Genomic DNA, 21,621 nt, shown 5'->3' with positions numbered 1-21,621 from the left:
GTTCTATCCCAGCTTCATATATTTTCTGATTCAATGTGACTGAGTTTCTGAGAACTTTTCTTCCTTGCTTTTGAAGCTTCTTTCAAAGATTTCGAGAAAGGCTCCGGTCTGTTCAGGAATAGTCCTGCGTACAGATGAACTGTCTGTTTTATGGCTGAACTTCTTCCTTTCTTGGAGCACTTCAAGAGGAACATGTTTTCACTGATGCAATCATCTCTTTTCTCTTCAGCATCCTCACTCTCCTTACGAACTTCCTGAGTTTGAGTATTTCCTGAATATCTTAGCTTATTTCCCCTCCCCTTATACTGCTTGTGGACCTTTAAGAAGTGGAGAAAAGTGAGAAATGAGATACAGCAGCTAAATGTTATGTGTGTGGTCCTCACTGTATCCTGTTATTTTTTCTTTATTTTCTCAATTGATTTCTTAGCTGAGCTATAATTTAGGTTAGTCAACAATGAACTTCAAGAATTCCAAGTTCAGGATATCACCTCACACTTGGCAGAATGGATATAATCAATAAATCAATGAACAATAAGTGTTGGTACGTATGTGGAGAAAAGAGAACCCTTGTGCACTATTGGTGGGATTGCAGATTGGTGCATCCACTATGGAAAATAGTGTGGAGGCTTCTCAAAAAGTTAAAAATGAAACTGCCTTGTGACCAAGCAGTTCTACTTCTTGGTATATATCTAAAGAAACCCAAACACCAATTTGAAAGAATATATGCATCTCTATGTTCACTGCAGCATTATTTAAAATAGACAAGCTATGAAAGCAACCCAAGTGTTCATCAATAACTGAGTGGATACAAAAGCTGTGATACATATATACAATAGACTATTAGTCATAAAAATTAATGAAATGTTAACATTTGCAACAGCATGGATGAATCTAGAGGGCACTATGCTAAGTGAAATAAGTCAGTCAGAGCAAGATAAATACCATATTATTTCACTTATATGTGGAGTCTAAAGAACAATATAAACAAACAAGATAGAAATAGATTTATAGATAGAGAGAACAAACTGATGGTTGCCAGAGTGGAGGGGTGTTGGGGGACGGGGTGCAAAAGGTAAAGGGATTGAGAATACAAATAGGTAATTACCAAATAGTTACAGGGATGTAAGGTACAGAATAGGAAACATAGTCAATAATATTGTCTGGTACCAGTTGGGTACTGGTAATAACTCTGTAAGGTACCAGTTGGGTACTGGAAATATCAGGGGGAACACTTTGTAAAGTACATGACTGTCTAACCATATGCTATACACCTGAAACTGATACAAAATAATATTGAATGTAAACTGTAATTGAAAAGAAAGAATTCTAAGTTCATGGGAAAATTACAAAGATGTATTTTGTAATTCCAGAATTCCAGGGTGTTAAATGGTAGTGGTGTGGTGAAGGGATTTGAACTAGTGAAACCAAATAATTGAGCAAATTCTCAATACAACTCAGGCAAAAATATTTCCACCTTTGCTTTAGTTAGCATTCTGAGTTGTTAACATAAATTATTATAATACCTTCTCTTTCTTTGCTCTGTTGTTGAGATATAGCCTTTAGGTTGTAGTTTTCTGTACTTTGCTAGTCTGACCTATTTAACCACAGTGAACTGACGCCTCCAAGTTAATTCACTTTTAAGAGCTACATCTCATTTCCTCCTTCATCTCACTGCTCATTCATTTGATAGTTTCATCACCAAATTTCCTGCTATCTTTTTTGGTTTCGCAAAGTAATTATTCCTTTTTATATTTTCCCCTGAAGCTAACATTTTTTATCTTTTACTCCTGAACGTTGTGGGATTTTTTTCCATCCCATCCTTTCTTTTATTTTCTTCACTCTCTGTTCTTACCTGCTCATTTATACAGGACCACAGTCCAAAAGCCTCTTGCATGAATGTAGTATGCCATCTATCTGTCCATCTATTGGTTTAGAAAATCTTTGAAGGGAGAAGGAAAAAAAAAATCACATTTCCATAATTAACCATAATTACTCTCCAAAAATCTCAAGAAGCTTAATGACTCATAAGGGTTCTCATATCAACAGGCAATAGAGAAAAAGATATACCCATGATGTGTTCATTTTTTTAAGAAAACACAGTATTCAGTTCTTGCTAGTGACACTAGTACATTTTTTTCTTAACTTTGGCTAGATGGTTCCTTTCCACTTCCACTGCATAAGATTTAGGAAATATTAGTTTATTTCGCCCACCGAGGCAATTTGGGGTTCATCTTATAGCTGTTTTAGCACCTCTTCTTACCCAATATGATTTGCTGCTGCAAGACTGAAGGCAGGCCACATACGACATTTTCTATAGATAGTGATTACTGTAGGCCTGGCCATGTTTCAAAGAGTGGAGAAGAGCCTTTTATCTTGTAGTTACAAAAATCACCCAAGTTCAAGAGAACTTAGAGCACAAGGAAAGCAAAGCTGCTATATTATAAACTATGCTAATGAGTATATAGCCTGTTTAGTAGCACTGTTTTTGATGAGGGACAATATGGTTAGTCACTGTGGCAAGGACGTAGGGATACATCTGTGCATCAGGCAGGGTAGGCTGAGTTATGCAACAATAACAAATAAACTCAAAACCTCGGTAACGTAAATCAACATGAAGTTATATCTTATTCCTTATATGTGTCCATCACGGATCATCATGCTCATTGTAGTCCCTCAAGCTGTCCATTTTGAGTCATCAGGTAGCCACCATTTTGAGTACTGTCATTTATGGGCGTTTAAAGACCTTATTAGTATATCAAACCAGCAACTAAATACTCCTTCCCGAAAGTGACTCCCATTACTTCTATTGACAATTCACTGGCCAAATGAGCCCACTCCACACACAAAGTGTCAGGAAGTGCAATCCCAGGATATGCCCAGAAAAGCAAATAAATGAACATATTATTGAATAGCATTAATGGTTATCACAAGCTGTGAAAAGTGCACAGTTCTGCTCTCAGCAAGTGTATAGTTAGCAGTATGTGGAAGGATGAGGCAAGGGGATGGAAAGTGGTATGAAATAGATTCAGACCCGTGTACAGAGCCATATAAAAAAGCTAATAGAATGTCTAATGCGAGTATGTAAGTGGAGATCTGGCCCAGGATTGAGGATCACAATCCTAGATAAATCTGAGACTTCAGGTAGAGTAGGAAACAGTCTAGTGGGAAAGTATATTGTTTCTCACCACAACCTTAAAATGTAGGAACTAATAGTCCTTTTATAAGCTGTGGAACAGAGGCCCAGGGAGACGTGTAGAAAGAGCCAAGAGTAGAATCTAAGTCCAGCTCTCCCCAGAGCCCCTGCTTTTAAACCCTCAGCTACATCAGAGGAGCAGCTTTACCTAGTGGGCCTTTTGAAAGGGAAAGGAATAGCAGTTATGTTGAATTTTCATGAAACCAGGTTAAAAAGTACCTTAAAAAAAACAGCACCTATGATGCCAATCTAGGTTAATTTTCTATTGCACAAATTATAACACAGTTCCAAAATACTAATTGTTACAGGAGACATTACATCTATCTTGGGGGGAAAATCCAGTGGTGCTGATTAAGTAGAGTATTTCTCTAAAATCAATCATTGAGGCTTGGAATGGAACAAAACAGTCCTGGAATTCTACTGTTCATAAAGCTAAGCGCATGAATACAACAATGGTTTATTTATTCGGTGCTGGAACTGTACGCTGCACGGCACCTCACAACACAGGGAATAGCCTGAATACAAACACACAAGCCTGATTGTTTATTTCTTCAGTTGGCTGGGGGTTCACCGTGTTTAGAAAAGGATAGTGTCACTGAAGAAATTTACACAAAAAGGTTGATTCAAGTCCCCATATGCAGGAGTTTATGAACATAGAAAGCTCTGTACATCAATAAATGTTTCCATCCCCTAAACAGCACTAAAAGAATGCGGCGCTGTGCAAGCAGGCCATAAAATCAAGGCAACACACAATTAAGGGTAAAAAGTGCTATATATCCTCCAACACCTAAGAGGGCAGCCCCATAACAACTTCCTAAACACATCTTCTTGGTATACGAAGTAGCAAACAATGCTTGAAGGAATGCTTTATTGGTAGTGTTGTGGTAAAAGTAGGAGAAAGCAATTTCTCTTCATTTTAAGAAATGTACACAAATCTTTTGTTTTCTAGGCTTCCTGGCAGTATTAAAAGCAGCTGTATTGCTTCTATGTTGCTACCTACATTTCCACAGATCAATGTCATCTTTTCATTTCTCTTTGCAAATCTTCAGAGCCAGCCAGCCTAGAAGTGGGGCATCTGCTCAGTGCTTTGAGGCCTGAGGAGGATGCCTGTGTTGCCATCTCAGATATAACTGGCAGCCCCCGCTGACGACCCGAAATCCCCCCGAGCCCCAACACAGGCAGCCACCTATTGATTTCCTAATTTTTCATCACCAGAAGGCATGGATTTCCTTTTTTTGCTAATTATATACTAATTATATAATTATAATTATATATATAATTTGAAATCAGGAAAGGGCAATGGGTAATGCATATTGTGTGTGGGTTAACCTTCCTCAGTTCACCTTCCCAGGTCCCTCTTCATGTTGACGAGGAGGAGAGAAAATTAAAGAGCACACACAGGAGACAGTTTGTATCTCCAAAACCAACCAAGAAAAGACTCCAGTGAGTTTCAGAGAGGAGCACAGTGGCCCTTCTTTCCTCCTTTCTGTTTTGGGATTTGACATTGAAAGTTGATAATTCCAGGACCTTTGCTCTCACCTCAGCCCCAAGTCTCAGGATGGAACTAAATTGTTCTCTCATGGGAATGATAGCGTTAGGAATAAACGTTACTCTGTGGGTCTGGAAATTGATTTTACAGGTGAATACTGTCTTGAACCTGGGCGGGGGGGCACTTTCAAAATGTGAAAGGAGTATTCTAATTTGAAGAGGGGAGAAACTCTTATTTCTCTTATGAGTGAGTATATTATATAGGATCCTAAAAATCCTATAAAATGTTAGACCTATAAAAATCAAGCCTGTAGCCACTTTTTTTGTGTGTGTATGTATGTGTGCATGAGAGAATAAGAAGAGATTTTTCTACTGGATACATTGAGTATTTCCTAATTAAAAGGAAAGGAAATGGTACAGAGATCATGTTTTCTAATTTTTAGGGTTTCAAGAATATTGTTTGAATATACTTAAGGTTGAGAATCAATTTTATGACTCTCATTTTAGTACCTATTCTTATCATACTTTTAGGCTCATTTTGTACTCAAGTCATTATTTTTGCATATGTAAAGTGAAAGTAAAGTTTTTAATATGTTTATGCTCCAAGAATTATCTGTCCTGTTTTCCTTTTAATATGGCTTCTGTGGTTTGGAAGCAGAGTCTGGCTATGACTTGAAAATCATATCAGGCATTCGAGCTTTGAAATTTTGAACAAAGTTGGAGAATACTGCTCAACAAAATGTCATAAGGTGTAAGTTCAAGGACATGCGAGACTTTTCCACTCACTTCTCTTTCTTACTGCACTACTTCTTTTTGTAGCTATCCAGATTTATCTGCCCTCTCCTTAACACCTTGTTAAGCTGGCCACCTGCCAGGGTTTAGGTCATCTGGGGACACATTAGCCATTAACTCTCTACTGAGATCTGCTGTCCCTGGACACAGGGGAGTTTAACATCGAGGCTGGGTCTGTGCCCATAAGCAAGATTATTTTGCCTCATTAGGGATTATGATTTTGTTCTGTAACTCTTCCATGTTGCCTAAAGGCTACCTTTTTATAAATCTACTGAATTCTCATTTCAGAGGTATTTAGAAATTCATGTCTTTTAGTGTTTTGGTTTCCTGTGGCTCCTGAAACAAATCACCACAACTTTAGGGGTTTAAACAACACAGATTTATAATCTTACACTCTGGAGGCCAGGTTCTGGTGCGGCTCTCCAAGTGCTTTCAGGGCCGCATTCCTTTCTGTGGGCTCAGGGTAGGATCGTGTTTTTGCCCTTTCCAGCTTCTGGAGGCTACTATGTTCCTTGACTTGCAGCCCCTTCCTCCATCTTCAAAGCTGGCAATGGCGAGTTGAGTCCTTCTCGCATCGTATCACATCATTGGGATCTCTCTTCTACTTCACTCTTCCACTTTAAAGGACCTTGTGATTACATGTGGACCATGTGAATAATCCAGGATTATCTCCCTATTTTAAGATCAGCTCATTAACAACTTCAATTCCATCTGCAACCTCAAACTCCCTTTGCCACATAAGGTAGATCATTCGCAGGTTTTAGCAATTAAGATGTAGACAGTTTTGAGGAACATTTTCTTGCCTACCACACCCAGTTGGATTTTTTTTTCCAAAAAAATAATTATTTAATTAAAACATAGACACTAAACGTTTTGAAAATGATAAACTACTCAATGAATTTCCACAAAGAGAACATACTCAGGTAACTTTTTAACAAGGACTCTAATCAAGAAACAGAACAATCCTCTCTTCCCAGAAGCGTCCTGGAGTTCCCATCCAGATACCATTGAAAGGAGGAAAGAAGGGCCTCTGTGCTCCTTTCTGAAGCTTGTTGGAATCTTTTCTTTGAAATTCAACTAGAGATTTTGCAACTCAGTCATTAATATGAATTCTTTCTTATCCCAAAGAGGTGTCTCACACCATCCATAATGCAGAGTTTTTTTGGGGAAATATAGCTTTGGTATAACAGCATAGAATGATAATGAAGAGGTAGTGGGAAGGCCTATCTTGTTTGGATTTTTTCCCCCAACAAATAATCATTGCATCTCTGTGTATTGTACCAGGCACTGGGAAGACATGTTAATGGCAAATAGAAAATGATTATATGGCTTGGTAAATTCTCTAGTATTTAGAGAGCAATTGGCATGCAAGGAATGATAACCTTGCTAAAACCTGGGAGTCAGCGCAAGTTCCCAGAACTGATGTATTATCTAAGCTGAGATCTGGATGACGGGGAGGAGTCCCTAGGTATGGGGTGCTGGTAGGAAGAGGAATGCTATAGTCAGAAAATAAAGCCCACTGTCTACCAGAGAGACACCTTCTGTGCCACAGATGAGGTGAATCCATGGTTTACTTACTTAGAACTAGAGTAGGTGAAAGAAGTTTCGTGTTTTCTCAGCTGGCTGGAGTCCTTTGCATTCCTGTTACTGGCAGGTTTACCTGGAAGCTACTTGGAATCTTAAAAAGACAGAGGCTCTTGTATTCTCTAAAGTTTATTTTTTGGTTCCTCAATCTATTTACTCTGAGAACAAACATCAGGAATGACAAAGGGTTGAAGAATTGCAAAAAAGAAGTAGAGGCAGGAGAAATAATTTTTTTAAAAAAAGGTGTTAAAAATGTTGACAATTGTATTTCAATAAATTTGTTTGCCCTTGTATTCACACGTATTTTATTTGTGTATTTTACTTTATGAATTTAATAAACTTATTCTGACAAGGGAGTCACAGTCATCAAAAAACTGCCAAAGAGATCCATGTCAAAGTTAAAAAAAGAAAAGAAAAAACAACAACCCTACTTTAGAATACAAATTCAAAACCTAATTATGCTAATAGTCAGATGTATTATTTCTGCTTAAAGGAAGCTACTTCTAAAAACTGTTTATCAGTGTGAGTTGATCTAAATCAATTATTCCTTATTTCTGTCTATAAAAGATCATAAATAGGACTGAGGCCAATAAATTACAGTTGGAGCACCTGGCATAGAGGAGCAGCTCAGGGAGGGAATGTGTAAATATTTGGGGTTTACTTCTGGGTAACTGAGTCTTCAAACACTTCCTTATCACTCTCAGCAATCCTTTGGTAATAACTTTTACATGCACTCAAGTTCTTCAGAGTCATATTTAATTTTCTTTCCTTCGAGTGAAACTAAACCCTGAATAGGAAATAGATTCCTTGTAAGGTTGCATAGTAACCTCTTTCCTGATTTCTTTGAAAACTATAACCTATAAACCTCTAATCAGTGTAAGTCTAGTTTCAGTAGGAAATTACCTGGTCAAGAGAAAGCAGAGGTGGGCAGATACACAACCCGCCAGTTGTATTTTTCCAAGAGGCTTATCTTTTTCTCCTTGATTGGAGCCTTCCAGGATTACCAGGAGTCTTTCACACAGGAAGTTTGAGTTTGTGTATCACATTAGGAAATCGAATTAGTTTTTTCCTGTTACTTTTAATCAAAATATGTGGATTCTGAGTATTTGAACATAATTAGATTTCCTTACTTAGCATATACTTTGCTCTGACTTACTGGGTATTGCTGAAAACCAAACAAAAAATGGAGCTCAATCAGTAGGATTCTACAGGAGTCAAGCTACCTTAGTGCTGCATTTTGTGTTAGAGGAGGGAGTCAATTTTCTACTTACTTTGGCTTTGATGAAAGAATTAGTCACCCTATTGTCATCCTGGTAAATAAAAACTTAATTATTGGGAGGAGTAGTGTTCTTTTAAACTCTTCAGATTTTTGAGAATAATGCTTATTTATCTAGACCAGGGATTGGCAAACTATAGCCTATGGACTAAATGTGGCCCACCAGCTGTTTTTACAGATAAAGTTTTATTGGAACACAGCCCCTCCCATTTTTTTACATAGGGTTTGTGGCAACTTTATCATGACAACAGCAGAGAGTAGTTAAGACAGATCACATGGCTCACAAAGTCTAAAATATTTACTATTGTTCTTTAACAGAAAATCTTCTCTCACTCCAGGTCTAAATTACAGAATGTCTTTTGTATCAATTTGTTTATGAGAAAAGAATTTTGAATGACTTAAAAAATTATTAGTATTCAGTGGCTTTAATTTTGCTCTGATTGGCTCAAAAACTCTAAGGCCACTTGATACTTTCAGTTGCCCCTCTGTAAGTCTTAAGGGGTTGCCTATAGCTGTCTGAGGCCACAGGGATAATTAGCTAGGCATGCCTCTATCTGTATAGAGGAAGCATGAATTAAACAAAAGCACAACTAAAAATATGATACAGCCAGAGCCCCACAATCAGACTGACACCTATGTGTATCCTGGGAAGGCTAATAATTTGTTGTCTATTCAAATTTATATATTTTTAATATATGTTAGTATGTATTTATCAGAAAGATTGAGTGCTGTATGGTGGAAGAGAGAAGCAGGAGGATCCCTTAAGAAGCTTGACAGAGACACTCAACAAATTTTGCTGAGAATATGTCTGAATAACTGTTGGTAAAACCCAGCATCATTATGCTTAGTTTTGTCTTTGTGCCCTTGTACAAAATAAAAATTTAATGTAACATGGAAAACTCCCCTTGGCATTTCTAATGAATAAAAGAAAATGCAATGAGTAAAGCATATTGAGGAAGATAAAGTGAATCTCAACCTGTTTCAGCCGGGGAATTTTAGGGAGGGCCAGCAGGTTAAAAAAGTGTCTCCTAAAAGTCAAAACTGAGGATATAAAGGGACCATTAATGATGAAGTCAAAACAGATCTGGCTGAGAAAGTAAATTTGCTGGCAGAAAAGGGCATGTGAACAATCTTCTCCCAGCTCTGTGGCACCAGTGGTGGAGAGAAGGCTGAGTTACATAGTTCATGGTGACAGGATGCATGATCAATGCTATTTTTGTTAGGAGAGCATTATGCTAAGGGTGCTTGAAGAAGAGGTACCTAAGGGAGTTTTAGTTGGGGGGGGGGCGCGGGGGTGGTCATCAGGTGGGTCTTTCCAAAGAAGCTATGAAATAAATCTTCAGTAGCAAGCAGGAGTAACTCAAGAGGATTCAGGAGGAAGGGAGACAGCCCTAGTGTGTATGCACTTCAGACATCTAAGGGGTTAATGCCCCAGAGGCAACTGTTAACAAACAGAAGATGGGAATCCATCACTAAATGCTCTTCACTCTTGTCCTCTGGGTAGAGAAGTCTGGGAGGCCCTGCCTAGGCTTATCAGGAAGCCTACATTATAGTGAGTCCCTTGGCACACAGCAGTAACTGTGATAATGCACCCATATACTGGCTTTTCTTCTTTCCCTCTCTCACACTTTCTGCTCACTCACTCCTTTTCCCTTCCAAGCGCAACAAAGGCACTGAGATCAGAGGCAATACTACATATTCCCAGAGCTTCCAGAAAATCACTGTGGCTGGTGAGCAGGTGCCTGTGGGCAAGATACGTGGTCAGCTGTAAAGTGAGGCAAGGGCTGACTTTAGATCAGAAAAGGCTTCTGTGCCACGCTAAGGGGCTGGAGCTTTGTTCTGAAGGCAGGGGTAGCCATGGAGCAACATGATAACATTCCTATTGAAGTGCTTTTGCCCTAATTAAATGCTATCTATAACATACCCTACATAACCTTGTCCACCAGCTCCAAAGTTTGCTAGCAAAAGGCTTCATGTGTCTCATCAATTCTTCCAACACGCCTGGATTATATCCAAATTAGACCCATCATTATATATAAAATACCCTTGAAAAGGCAATTTAAAATATTTTAATGATTTTACAATGGTAACGGAAATATATAGGGTGCCCCCCCCAATATATACACACACTTTGAATAATCATAAAATCAGTATTTATTAAAATACATTTTATTTTCAAAATTGAACTATCAGCTGTTAAAAGTGTATATACATTTTTGGGGACACTCTGTATATTCATACTCATAATAGCAAAATTTAGGAAGTAAAAAAAAAAAAGAGCCAAGCAATAAAATTAAAATTAGCCATAACCATATTGCAAGCAGGTGCATTGTTAAAATGTTGATATAGTGTTAATGTTTTAATATATTTTTCTCCAATTGTTAATTTATGTATGTATATTTTGTGCTACATACTATGTTGCATATTTAAATTTGTACCTTTTTTTTCACTTAACATTATGCATGAACACTCCCCGAGGACATTAAATAGTCTTGGAAGCATGACTTATGATGAGCACATAACAGTCTATTATATGGATATGCTGTAATTTAATGAGTCTCCAATTGTTGGACATTCAGTTCATTTCCAATTGTATGCTATTATAAATAATGGAGCATTATTTTATTTGGCCTTAAATCTTTGAATTTATGACTATTTTCTTAGGGAACACTTTCTGGAAGGCTCAAAGGAGTAATGTTGAATACTTTCCTGGGTAAGGCAATATGCAAATAAATAGATTAATTAGATAGCTTACGAACCTAAGAATTTAAACTTGGGAATTTTTAGAATATTGTTTCTATATACACATCATTAATAAGTATTAATTAATACAAATTAATTAATAGAAAAGATTAGCAGTTTATAATTCCCGTAATTGGCAGTATATTTATTGTATACAACTACTCTGCCTCCCTTCTTCCAATATCATGAATATTATTATTCTTTAAATATCTCCATTATTTAAAAAATGAAAATTTCAGTCTTGCTAAAATTTACATTACATTTTCAAGTTGCCAGTGAGGCTTAGGAAAATAATTTTTACTTTATCATGGTTTGCCTCAAAGATATCTGAATATCTAAAATCTAACTGATAATGGTGATAAAATATCCCATCATGGTTAAGACAAAACCGAAAACATCATGGGTTCTGGGTTGTCCACTCTCCCAACAGTTTTAACCAGGGTAACAGACAATTCAACAAAACAAAACAAAAGCCCTAAAATTCATGGACTTGCCACAGTAAAAGCTTATTTTTAACTTTAACTCAGGTCATGGTTCAATGTGTGTTGGTTGGTGGAGGCGGCATTGTATGCCACAGTGTCTTTCAGTGGACACACTGTGGGCCCCAGTCCTTTGGGCCTCGTGTCTCTGATTGCAGATGCTGACAGGTATGAACAACTCTTGCAGGCAGCATTTCACCTCCAGCACGCATCCTGTTCCTTATCCTTGCTCTCTCCCAGGGGATCCTTGAACTCCAGGATCCCTCAGGAGGTGTGGGAGGAGTTCACTCAGCCTTAGCACCTGTGCAACTTAGAACAACAGGAGGTTTATACCCTGAGGGCAGCTCTTAGCTAATGGGAGGGTGGCAGATGAGAGGGGACACAGATGCTCCTACCTTGCATCCTTTGGGCAGACAGTCCTGGGGGACAATTTTCAGGCCTCTCGGGAGATATCAGGAAGCAGCCTAGTAACCTGCTTCCTCATCCTGCTTTCTGGGATCACTGTTCTATTAAACCACTTTTGCCTAAGTTCCTTTCTGAGGCTGCGCTTTCAGGGAAACCAAACTAAGATACTCAGGAATATAGGTTCTCTCTAGATTACATCTACTCCAGTCTCTAAATATTCCAAAAACTAGTGCAACAATGTGGGGGACGGTGTAGGTAGTGTCCATGGCCAGAGCTGGAAGTGGCAGTCACCACTGCTGTCCATATTCTGTTGGCCAGAATTCAATTATGTGGGAGGCTGAGAACTATGACCTACCTGTGTTCTGAGAAGAAAAGAGCAGTCGAGAAACAATAACATTCTGTGGCAAAATACCTGAGTAAGTTTCAAAACTCTTATTTCAATGTCCGAGGAAGGGATATAGAACTTGTCTCTTTTGCCAGTGATGGGGAGAGGCCAAAGGTAATTACTTTGCTTCAGCAGTGTTATAAATGAGGACTATATTTTCCACTTTATACTGGGAATGTGAAACTTGTTCTACTTCTTTACCCTTGAAATTCTGGCTTCCACATGCTTTAGAAGGAATTTGCATATACCAAATGACTTACACAGCTTGTCCCTTGTGATTGCAATTTTTCTTATAGCCCTTAAGTACTTGCCTAGTTACAGAAGTGATGGTCTTGATTGCAGGTATAAATTCATTCGTACTGAGTATAAATTTAGTCCATTAATATTTTGAGTATCTATAGGGGACTTTATGTCAAGTCATTCAGTGAGGAATAAGCAAAATTTATGTGGATGGAGCCCTAACCTGGTTCTTCAACTTATTAACTGTGTGGACATGAACAAATCAATGAACTCTGAGACTCAATTCCATTCTATGTAAAAATGAGAATAGTAACATTAATCTTGAATTTAAAAATATTTTTATTGATTTTCAAGAGACAGATGAAGGGGGGCAGAGCGAGAGCGAGAGAGAGAGAGAGAGAGAGAGAGAGAGAGAAAGACATCAGTTTGCTGTTCCATTATGTTATGCATTTATTGGTTGATTCTTGTACGTGACCTGACCAGGGATCAAACTCAGAACCTTGGCAGATTGTGACAATGCTCCAACCAAATGAGCTACCTGGCCAGGGCTTGTATAAAAGCATCTAGATATATAGCATGCACTAAAAAAAGTAGTTTTCCCTTCTGGAGTACCTTAACATTGTCACTAAGTTATGTGAGAGAGAAGAAGTCAAAATTATTATTTATTAGCCAACTCTCTTTTCTGTTGAAGTCTTGTTTTAGTAAATTGGGTACTCAAACTGAGGGAAGAACTAAATTGATAAAAGGCACTTTAAGAAATTGTAGAGAAAAAGGGAGACGGAAGTCATAAAGCAGATAGTAAAAAAGGGAGGAAATGGTGGGGAAACAAAGATGTCTAATAAATTGTTCCTTTTGGTTATAGCCATCTGGTATATGATGGGAATTCTCCATCACCACAAAATATTAGTAAAATTAGCGTCAACTTGCCAATGCCTTTAGAGTTGGATTGTTTGTTCTGGGATATTGCACACTACTGAGTGGTCTCAGCATGGGCCTGAGTGGTCTAAACAATGGGTACTCAATGTAAGCTGCCCATTTGAGACATCCTCTACTTTCTGGAGATTTTCTGCTTATTGATTTTGGAAAGTCTACATCACATAGGCTCACTTACTAAAATCAGATGAGAGGTAAAACCCAGAACTTTTCTAAAGATGGGGCATGGAGTGATACCCCATCTGAATGGAGTTTGTTACTTCCTCTGGTCCAAAGACCATGGAGTTTGTGAATCCATAAGAAGCTTACTGGAAAAACTAACATTTTCTGGAAGCCAGTATCATATAATGGATTATTAAGAGCATCAAATTTGGAGGAAGTTAGACCTGGATTTGAACCTCAATTCCAGCACTTCTTCTCGGAGTGACATTGGACAGATTAGATGACCTCTCTATCCTCAAATTCCGTATCTATATAATGAGGATAAGAATGCCTACCTTGTAGGGCTTAGGGTGCAGAGGGTTAAATAAGTACACTTGTCACAAATTTTGGCATCTGGTAAGTAGTAGCTTATCCTATATAATAAAAGGCTAATATGCAAATAGACCAAACGGCAGAACAACTGAACCAAAGCATAATATACTAATGATATGCTAAGGCTGCTCAACCTCTCGCTATGATGTGCACTGACCACCAGGGGGCAGACAGTCAATTAGTCAACTAGTTGCTATGACGTGCACTGAACCACCAGGGGGCAGATGCTCCAAGCTGGTTGGTTAGCTTGCTGCTGGGACTGAGCAAGATGGGCTGGCCATGCCCTGGAGCCCTCCTGTAGTCCCTCCCTGGCCCAATCGTGTACCGGTGGGGTCCCTCAGTCTGGCCTGCACTCTCGCAATCTGGGACCCCTTGGGGGATGTTAGAGAGCTGGTTTCAGCCTGATCCTGCAGGCCACTCCCCTTGGGAGGGCGCCAGAAACAGGGCTCATGGCTGGCAAGCGCTGCTGCGGCAGCCCAAGCCTCTTCCGACTGGGACTTAAGTCCAGCCTACTTAACCTAACCCTAACCCAACCACCAGTTGATCAAAGCTCAGAGACACACAGTATACACAGTGGGGCCAGGATGAGCGGGAGCTGTAGGTAGGAGCTGCAGGTGGTGTTGGACTGCGGGTTTCGTCCCAATCCTGCAGGCCACCCAGAGGGACCCCATCTGTGCACATATTCGTGCACTGGGCCTCTAGTTATTTATAATCAATGATAATAACTAGAACACTACAGTATATCAAGTTGTATCATGTTGCATTAATATGAAGTTGGACAATGGATGAACTCTGTCCCTATTCCCCAAGGGTAACTATAGCTATCTGTTGGCACCTGTATTCATTCTACCACACAAGTCTGGAACAAGACTACTATGCAGATGATTTCTTTGTATGTGACAAACTGTGGTATAAAAATTATTCTTGGAAGCATCAGTCTGAAAAACATATTCATTGGCTATAAAAATGAGAAACTGATGCATTCGTGTCCTTTTTGTGTGTGTACTTATTGTCAAGGTACTGGGGAGACATAGGAGAAGGTTAGCATTAAACACACAGTGCTTTCCTAATTGGACTCTAATTCATTATTTGGTCATCAGAGTGATACAGTTCAATGGATTGCAGCACAGAAAAATGCCAGAGTGTTTTACATAATGTTAATGTGTACTTGACTTGGTAATTATCTATCACTTTCAGCAGGCATTGCACTCATTAAAAGTAGGCAGGTAATATTCTTTCTCCTGGAGGGCTTTGAAAAATAAATACACAATAATGTAGGAACTAGAATTGATTTCTGATTCCCAGCTCCTCAGGTTTCATAGTTGAGAAGACCCAGCAAATGAGGTATGGAAGTGATAATATCTAGTGATCTTTGATCCAATATGAAGTTTTTGTTATTTCAAAAGATGCCTTATTCCTACTCATTTCCTCTAGTTAGAGCGATTTCTTTGAGTCAATGTTTCATGGCCCTTTGTGCTCTAGTTCCTGAATACAGATGGGGGATTTACATCACCAAAGGTAGTGAGGTGAGGGAGGGGGTGAACATACTCTTAGATATCTAAATACAATGACCACGGTACTTAGAAGAGGAAGATTTCAGGATTTTAACCTCCACAACTACCGGAGAATAAATTGTTATTTTTTTAATCCACTGGGTTAGTAGTAATTTGTTATAGCAGCCTCGGGAAATTAATACAGTAAGGAAGTTCATTCTGTGGTTGGGAGGAGCCCAAATTTCTCAGTTTTATTACAGTCTCTTAAGAGTAGTTCTTGGCAAAAATAAGATACTCCATGATCCATCCAGTTCAGGATATTCACTTCTATCCATGCCCACAAATGGGAATTGAGTACCCTGATTCTTTAATCCTGCCTGTCTCTAAGCCCTTAGAAGTGTGACAATATAGCTCCTCTCATCAAGTAATGAAGTAAATTTCCACCTCTTGATTCTAGAATTAATCCTTTGGCTAATTGAATGGGACAAAAGTGAGAACACACAGGTTCCAAACCTATGCCTCAACGTTTAGCATGATTCCACTCTCTCAGAACCCTGCCACCAGCCTTCAACAATCTCCTGCAGGATTAGAGGTGCCATGGAGGAGAGCTCAGTTGTCCAAACTAAGCCCTTTCTCAGAGAATTTAAAGACAACGGATACCCAAATATGTGTGCAAGTCCAGCCTACTTAACCTAACCCTAACCCAACCACCAGTTGATCAAAGCTCACAGACCCAGTTGACAGACATACTCCTTAGTAATAATTAAGCATCTAAGTTTTGGGATGATTTGCTAAGCAGCAGTTATTAGCTAATGCAGTATGCAAGATAACTTTTCCTAAAGGTTACTAAGAAGACTTTAATTTCATTGTGATCAAATGAAAGTCTCCCTGGGAAACGCTACGATCAGGTTCAGCTCTAATATTTCCATTTAGGAAGGTTTTATGTAAATATCTGCAACTGGATGGAATAAGGAAGCCAGAAACATTGTCTTGGAGCTACGTTTGCATAGCAAGCACACTGTTTTGGCTTTGGTATTCTTATCTGGAGTTGAAATAAGGCATAGTTTTCATGAGGAATTGGCACTATAAACTTCCAAAGATAAGAAAAAGAGTTGGCTAGGGTAACAAGATGTAGGAGAATGAAGAAAAGGCAGAGGTTTCAGCTTGAGCAATGGCCCAGAGGCCCCTGTCAGTGCTTGGTATATTTTTAATAAATAAGCAAATGTCCATGTTCTTCTAAGTGCTTTGCTTCATTACCACCTTAAAAACAACACCCAAGATGCCTACTATACCAGCTGTTAGACTCCCACCGCTTCCTCTCCCCTTCCTTTAACCTACAAAAACACTGCCTGCTGATGAGTTGTAAGTCATTTTGCAGAGGAAATTGGGTGTGCAAATCCTGTGATTAGACAAACAGCCCTCATTAAAAGTTGTAATCCACTGGCCTTCCGTGTTGATACCTTAATTCTGAACACTTAACAGCCTGAGCACACTCAATGGCCCTGAACAACTCCACCTTCTTTATCTCTCTCCCAGCACCCTTCCCTTCTTGTTTGAGTCTCCACCAGAAAATGACACAGACTTCCAGATGGGGGAACACAGCCTTCTCTTACTTGCAGTGATAATAATGTTTTCTCAGTTTTATTACAGTCTCTTGAGAGTGGGGCTGATTTGCATATTTCCTAACACTTAATTAACGATGTCACCTTCCCAGTGCCTTGAAAACAGTGTGCATTTTTTCTTCCTCCCCGGGCAGACCTCCAACAGTTACCTCCCACATTTTCTGCTGCAGTCCTTTTTATTACTTTAATGACAAATAATTGGACAGATTCTGAGTAATGAGGGTGAGAGCCAAAGGACTGTTGCAAGGGAGACGGCTGCGTGTTACAAGACACTTTTAGTGGTCTCTAAATCAGACAGACAAGTAGAGTAATGATCATCTTGCCGTAATGAGACACAATTAAGAATCACTGCGGCAAATGACAGAGCAGTTCATTGAACAGTAACCTCCTTCTTCACGTTCTCTCCTCCTTTTTTTTTTTTCTCCAAAGGAGATCGAAGCTTAATTATAGCATCACCATTCGCAATGCTATCATTAAGATTGTGTCAGTGCTTCCAATAAAAGTCACATATTTTTAAGGGTTTATTACTTAAACATAAAAACTGGTTTCATTTTGAAATTTAGGGAGTCAGATCTTAATCTAAGAGAATCAGAAAATAGGAATCTAAATGTTAGAAAATGTCTTACACGTACTCAGTTGATATCTGATCTCTGAATGCTAGCATGCATTTAATAGATTGGGGTATTTTTTGCAGAGTTCGAAGGAAAGACCCCTTTGTTCAATGTTTCTCAAACTTCAGCATGCATCAGGACCACAGGCAGGACTTGTTATAATAGATTGCCTTGCCCCATGTCAAGTTTTTAATTCAGTAGATTTCTAAAAGTTCCCAGGTGATGTTGCTGGCAGGCCAGGTACCACAGGTTCACAACCACCACATCAGTCTTCAGCATGAATAAGAATAAAAAACAAAACTCCAAGCCTCGCTGGAGTGGCTCAGTTGGCTGGAAGTAATCCCATGCACTGAAAGATTGTTGGTTCTATTCCCCACCAGGGCACATGCCTAGGTTGCAGGTTCAATCCCAGGTCGGGCATGTAGGGAAGGCAGCTGGTTAATGTATTTCTTCCACATCGATGTTTTTTTTCTCTCTCACCTTTCCTCTCCCTAAGCATGTCCTCAGGTGAGGATTAAAAAACCAACTCTAAACAGTCAAACCACATATCTTAAAGGTGAGTGACACTGATTTGTGACCAGATCCAAAGCGAGTTAGGAAACAAAGTGTTCCCTTCAGAGATCCACCTCCTGACCAACCCTTGCCCCCACCCCCCCCACCACCACTCTAAGTGGCAGTTATTCTTTTCCAGTCAATTCTTGAAAAATAAAGGAGACATTAAAACACCACTGCAATTTGAAATGAAATATTCTTTTGATTTTACTTTGCAAATCCTTTCTAATGAGCAGAACACCCTTTGGAATGTTTTCTTATTTTCTATACAAGTTCCCACATCCTTTCCTCAGTGATACCTGTCTCTCCCATTATCATATCTTTGGAATGGCCAACACATTTCCAATTTATCAATAATAGACTGTAAACAATTTTCCCAAAGTCATGGAAATTTTTTAGTAATAATAGAGACTTATTAATGGCTGTTCATTATCCTGATTTATAATTCATATTTTACAATATTTATAAATGGATGGCTCAAATGCCATTATACTTAATGCCAGCCCTTTTGTAATTAGTTCATAGCAATGCAGTTTGCTATGGAATAAATAAGACCAGTGAAGGAAATTGGAGATTAATTCATCATTTGTATCCCAAATCCTTTCAGAAAAATGTAGGGTTATAAATAAATAATAACAAAGTCATCTCCTTCCTCTAATCTTGCGAACCATTTTGCAATTGGCCAGATGCATTATGCTACACATTTTATAAATAATATAAAATAAATTTGGGATAGTGGAAAAATCCAGTAGTGATTCTGTAAACGTGTCTATGGAAGAACATTCATGAAGGAAAGTAACATTTTTTTAAAATTGACTTTACTAAACCAACCAATTTTCTAGCCTTGTGAAATTGCAACCTAAAGACCAGTAGTGAATTGAAGGGTTTGAATAAAACAAAAGTTTTCTTGATTAATATTATTTATGAGGTACAGATACCTAAAGTTAACCATCTGCAAAACTCTGCTAACAGCCCCTAACAGTTATTGCAGTGATTGTACTAGTCAGGATAGGCTGAATTATCCTGTAGTAACAAACAAAGAAATAAAACAAAACATAAAAAAACACTCAAAGTTTTATAGAGCTTTATTTCCTCCTCATGTAAAAATCTGCTGTGGGTCCATGTGACTCTCCAGGGAAATATTCCTCCATTTGGCAACTCATTTATCCAGACAGCTTGGATCTTTTGGTTTTACCATCTGAGTTGAGGCCTCCTCAGTCACCTTGGTAGGGGAAAAGAATGTTGGAGGGCTTTGCATTGGCAGTTAAAACTTTAGCCCCATAGAGTCAGACACCACTTCTGCTGACAGACCATTGTCCTAGAACAGTGATGGCGAACCTATGACACGCGTGTCAGAGGTGACACGCAAACTCATTTTTTTGGTTGATTTTTCTTTGTTAAATGGCATTTAAATATATAAAATAAATATCAAAAATATGTCTTTGTTTTACTATGGTTGCAAATATCAAAAAATTTCTATATGTGACACGGCACCAGAGTTAAGTTAGGGTTTTTCAAAATGCTTACATGCCGAGCTCAAAAGGTTCGCCATAACTGTCCTAGAACTAGTCACATAGCCCCATTCAGAAGGAGGGAGGAGTAGATAAATATAAGAACTAGAAGTTGTAGTGATACTGACAAAATTTCCTGTTTTTTTCTTTTTTTAAATATGTATTTTTAAAATTGATTTAGAGAGATAGGAAGGGTGAAGGATAGAGATATAGAAACATCAATGAGAGAGAAACATTGGTTGGCTGTCTCCTACATGCCCCCTATTGGGGATCAAGCCCGAAACCCGGCATGTGCCCTGACTGAGAATCAACCAGTGATGTTTTGGTTCATGGGTCGATGCTCAACCACTGAGCCACACCAGCCAGACTCCTGTTTTTTTAATAGTCTACACAAAACTGCCTTTACTACCGAGAATGAGAATCCATCTTTGCTTTCTAATTTCACAGATGAGATTTTTATTAGTTGTATCTGGTTAATTGTCTCTGATCTGCACTTTTATTATTGCAACATAAACTAAGCCCTTAATCATGTTCAACATATGTGATTGATGAAGTACTTTTATATATATTATCTCAGCTGCTAGGGCTCAGCAAAGCTTAGAAACTTCTTGCAGTTTATTTAGTCATATAAGTGCTGAAGATAAGACCAAACCTCAAATCTTCTGACTATAGTGGTATTAATTCTAAGTTGGAGCTTTTTTGATTATTCCTACTGTTGTACCCTAATAACAGAAGATTCTGTATCCGGTTTGCTTTAGAGTTTCAGACTCCGTTCAGAGTGTTTATGAGGTCAGGATTGTTTTGACATAAGGTTGCTGCAGAAATTATTAGTCCACAATTTTCTTAAAAAGTCTAAAATGCATGTTATTTCATTTTATTTGATTCTCACATGTGCTTTTACAAGTTTGGATTGTTGGCCATTAAATTAATTTTATTAAATATCTGTAATTATAGGATCTTGGCTAATGCACTTCTGATATATGCTATTTGTACTTCTTTACCAGTATATTGAGATCTATCAACTTTTATGGTAACCTTTGTATAGTTTCTCTTACCGCAGAACTTGAATGCTTTTTACAGAAACAAAGTTCCTTGGAATTAGGTGGTTGCCTTTTAACCAAGGGAGAAAACGAGGCCCACTGGGAGCCATACTGCAAGATCTTGACTCTAGTCCAGTTATTCTCATAGCTCTGGTGGTGAACAGCAGCATTTGATTTTATTTTCCCATGTCAAAGTGAACTCTGAATATAAATGTAAGGTTTATAAATGCTCATCAACAAAATATAAGAAATGTAACTTCTTTCCGCTTAAGTAATTCAGGCTAAATATCTATATATCTATTTACAAGCCCCTATTCCATTGGTGGTAGAAGCTCATTTCATTCTTTTAGGGTACTTACTTTCAACAAATTCTCTTGGTGCCTTCACCATATCCCCTTGGCCTTAACCACTCCCAGCAGTATCTTACTGCCAACTTCTACAATTCTCTACCTGAGGGCTCTCTTAGTCACCCACATGGAAGGCAACATGGGAGTGCTGAAGAGGATCCCTCAGCCAATTATGGATGGGAATTGGAGAATAAATACTCCATCTGCCTAGCCCCTTGGGTGAAAAACTCTGAGATGTATTCTACCATCTCTCCAGAGGTCACTGTTGGGATTGACTCAAAGTTGCCCACTGACGTAACCTATTTATTAATGCATGCACACTGGTTTCCATCTCTTCCCCCTTTCATTTTCCCACTCCTCTCTGAGGACTTCCTGTAATCACTATCCAAATAAG

This window comes from Myotis davidii, unplaced genomic scaffold (genome assembly GCF_000327345.1).
Source record: "Myotis davidii unplaced genomic scaffold, ASM32734v1 scaffold98, whole genome shotgun sequence".
Classification (NCBI taxonomy): domain Eukaryota; kingdom Metazoa; phylum Chordata; class Mammalia; order Chiroptera; family Vespertilionidae; genus Myotis; species Myotis davidii.
The sequence above is the reverse complement of the archived record's forward strand: the minus strand, read 5'-3'. Positions refer to the sequence as shown.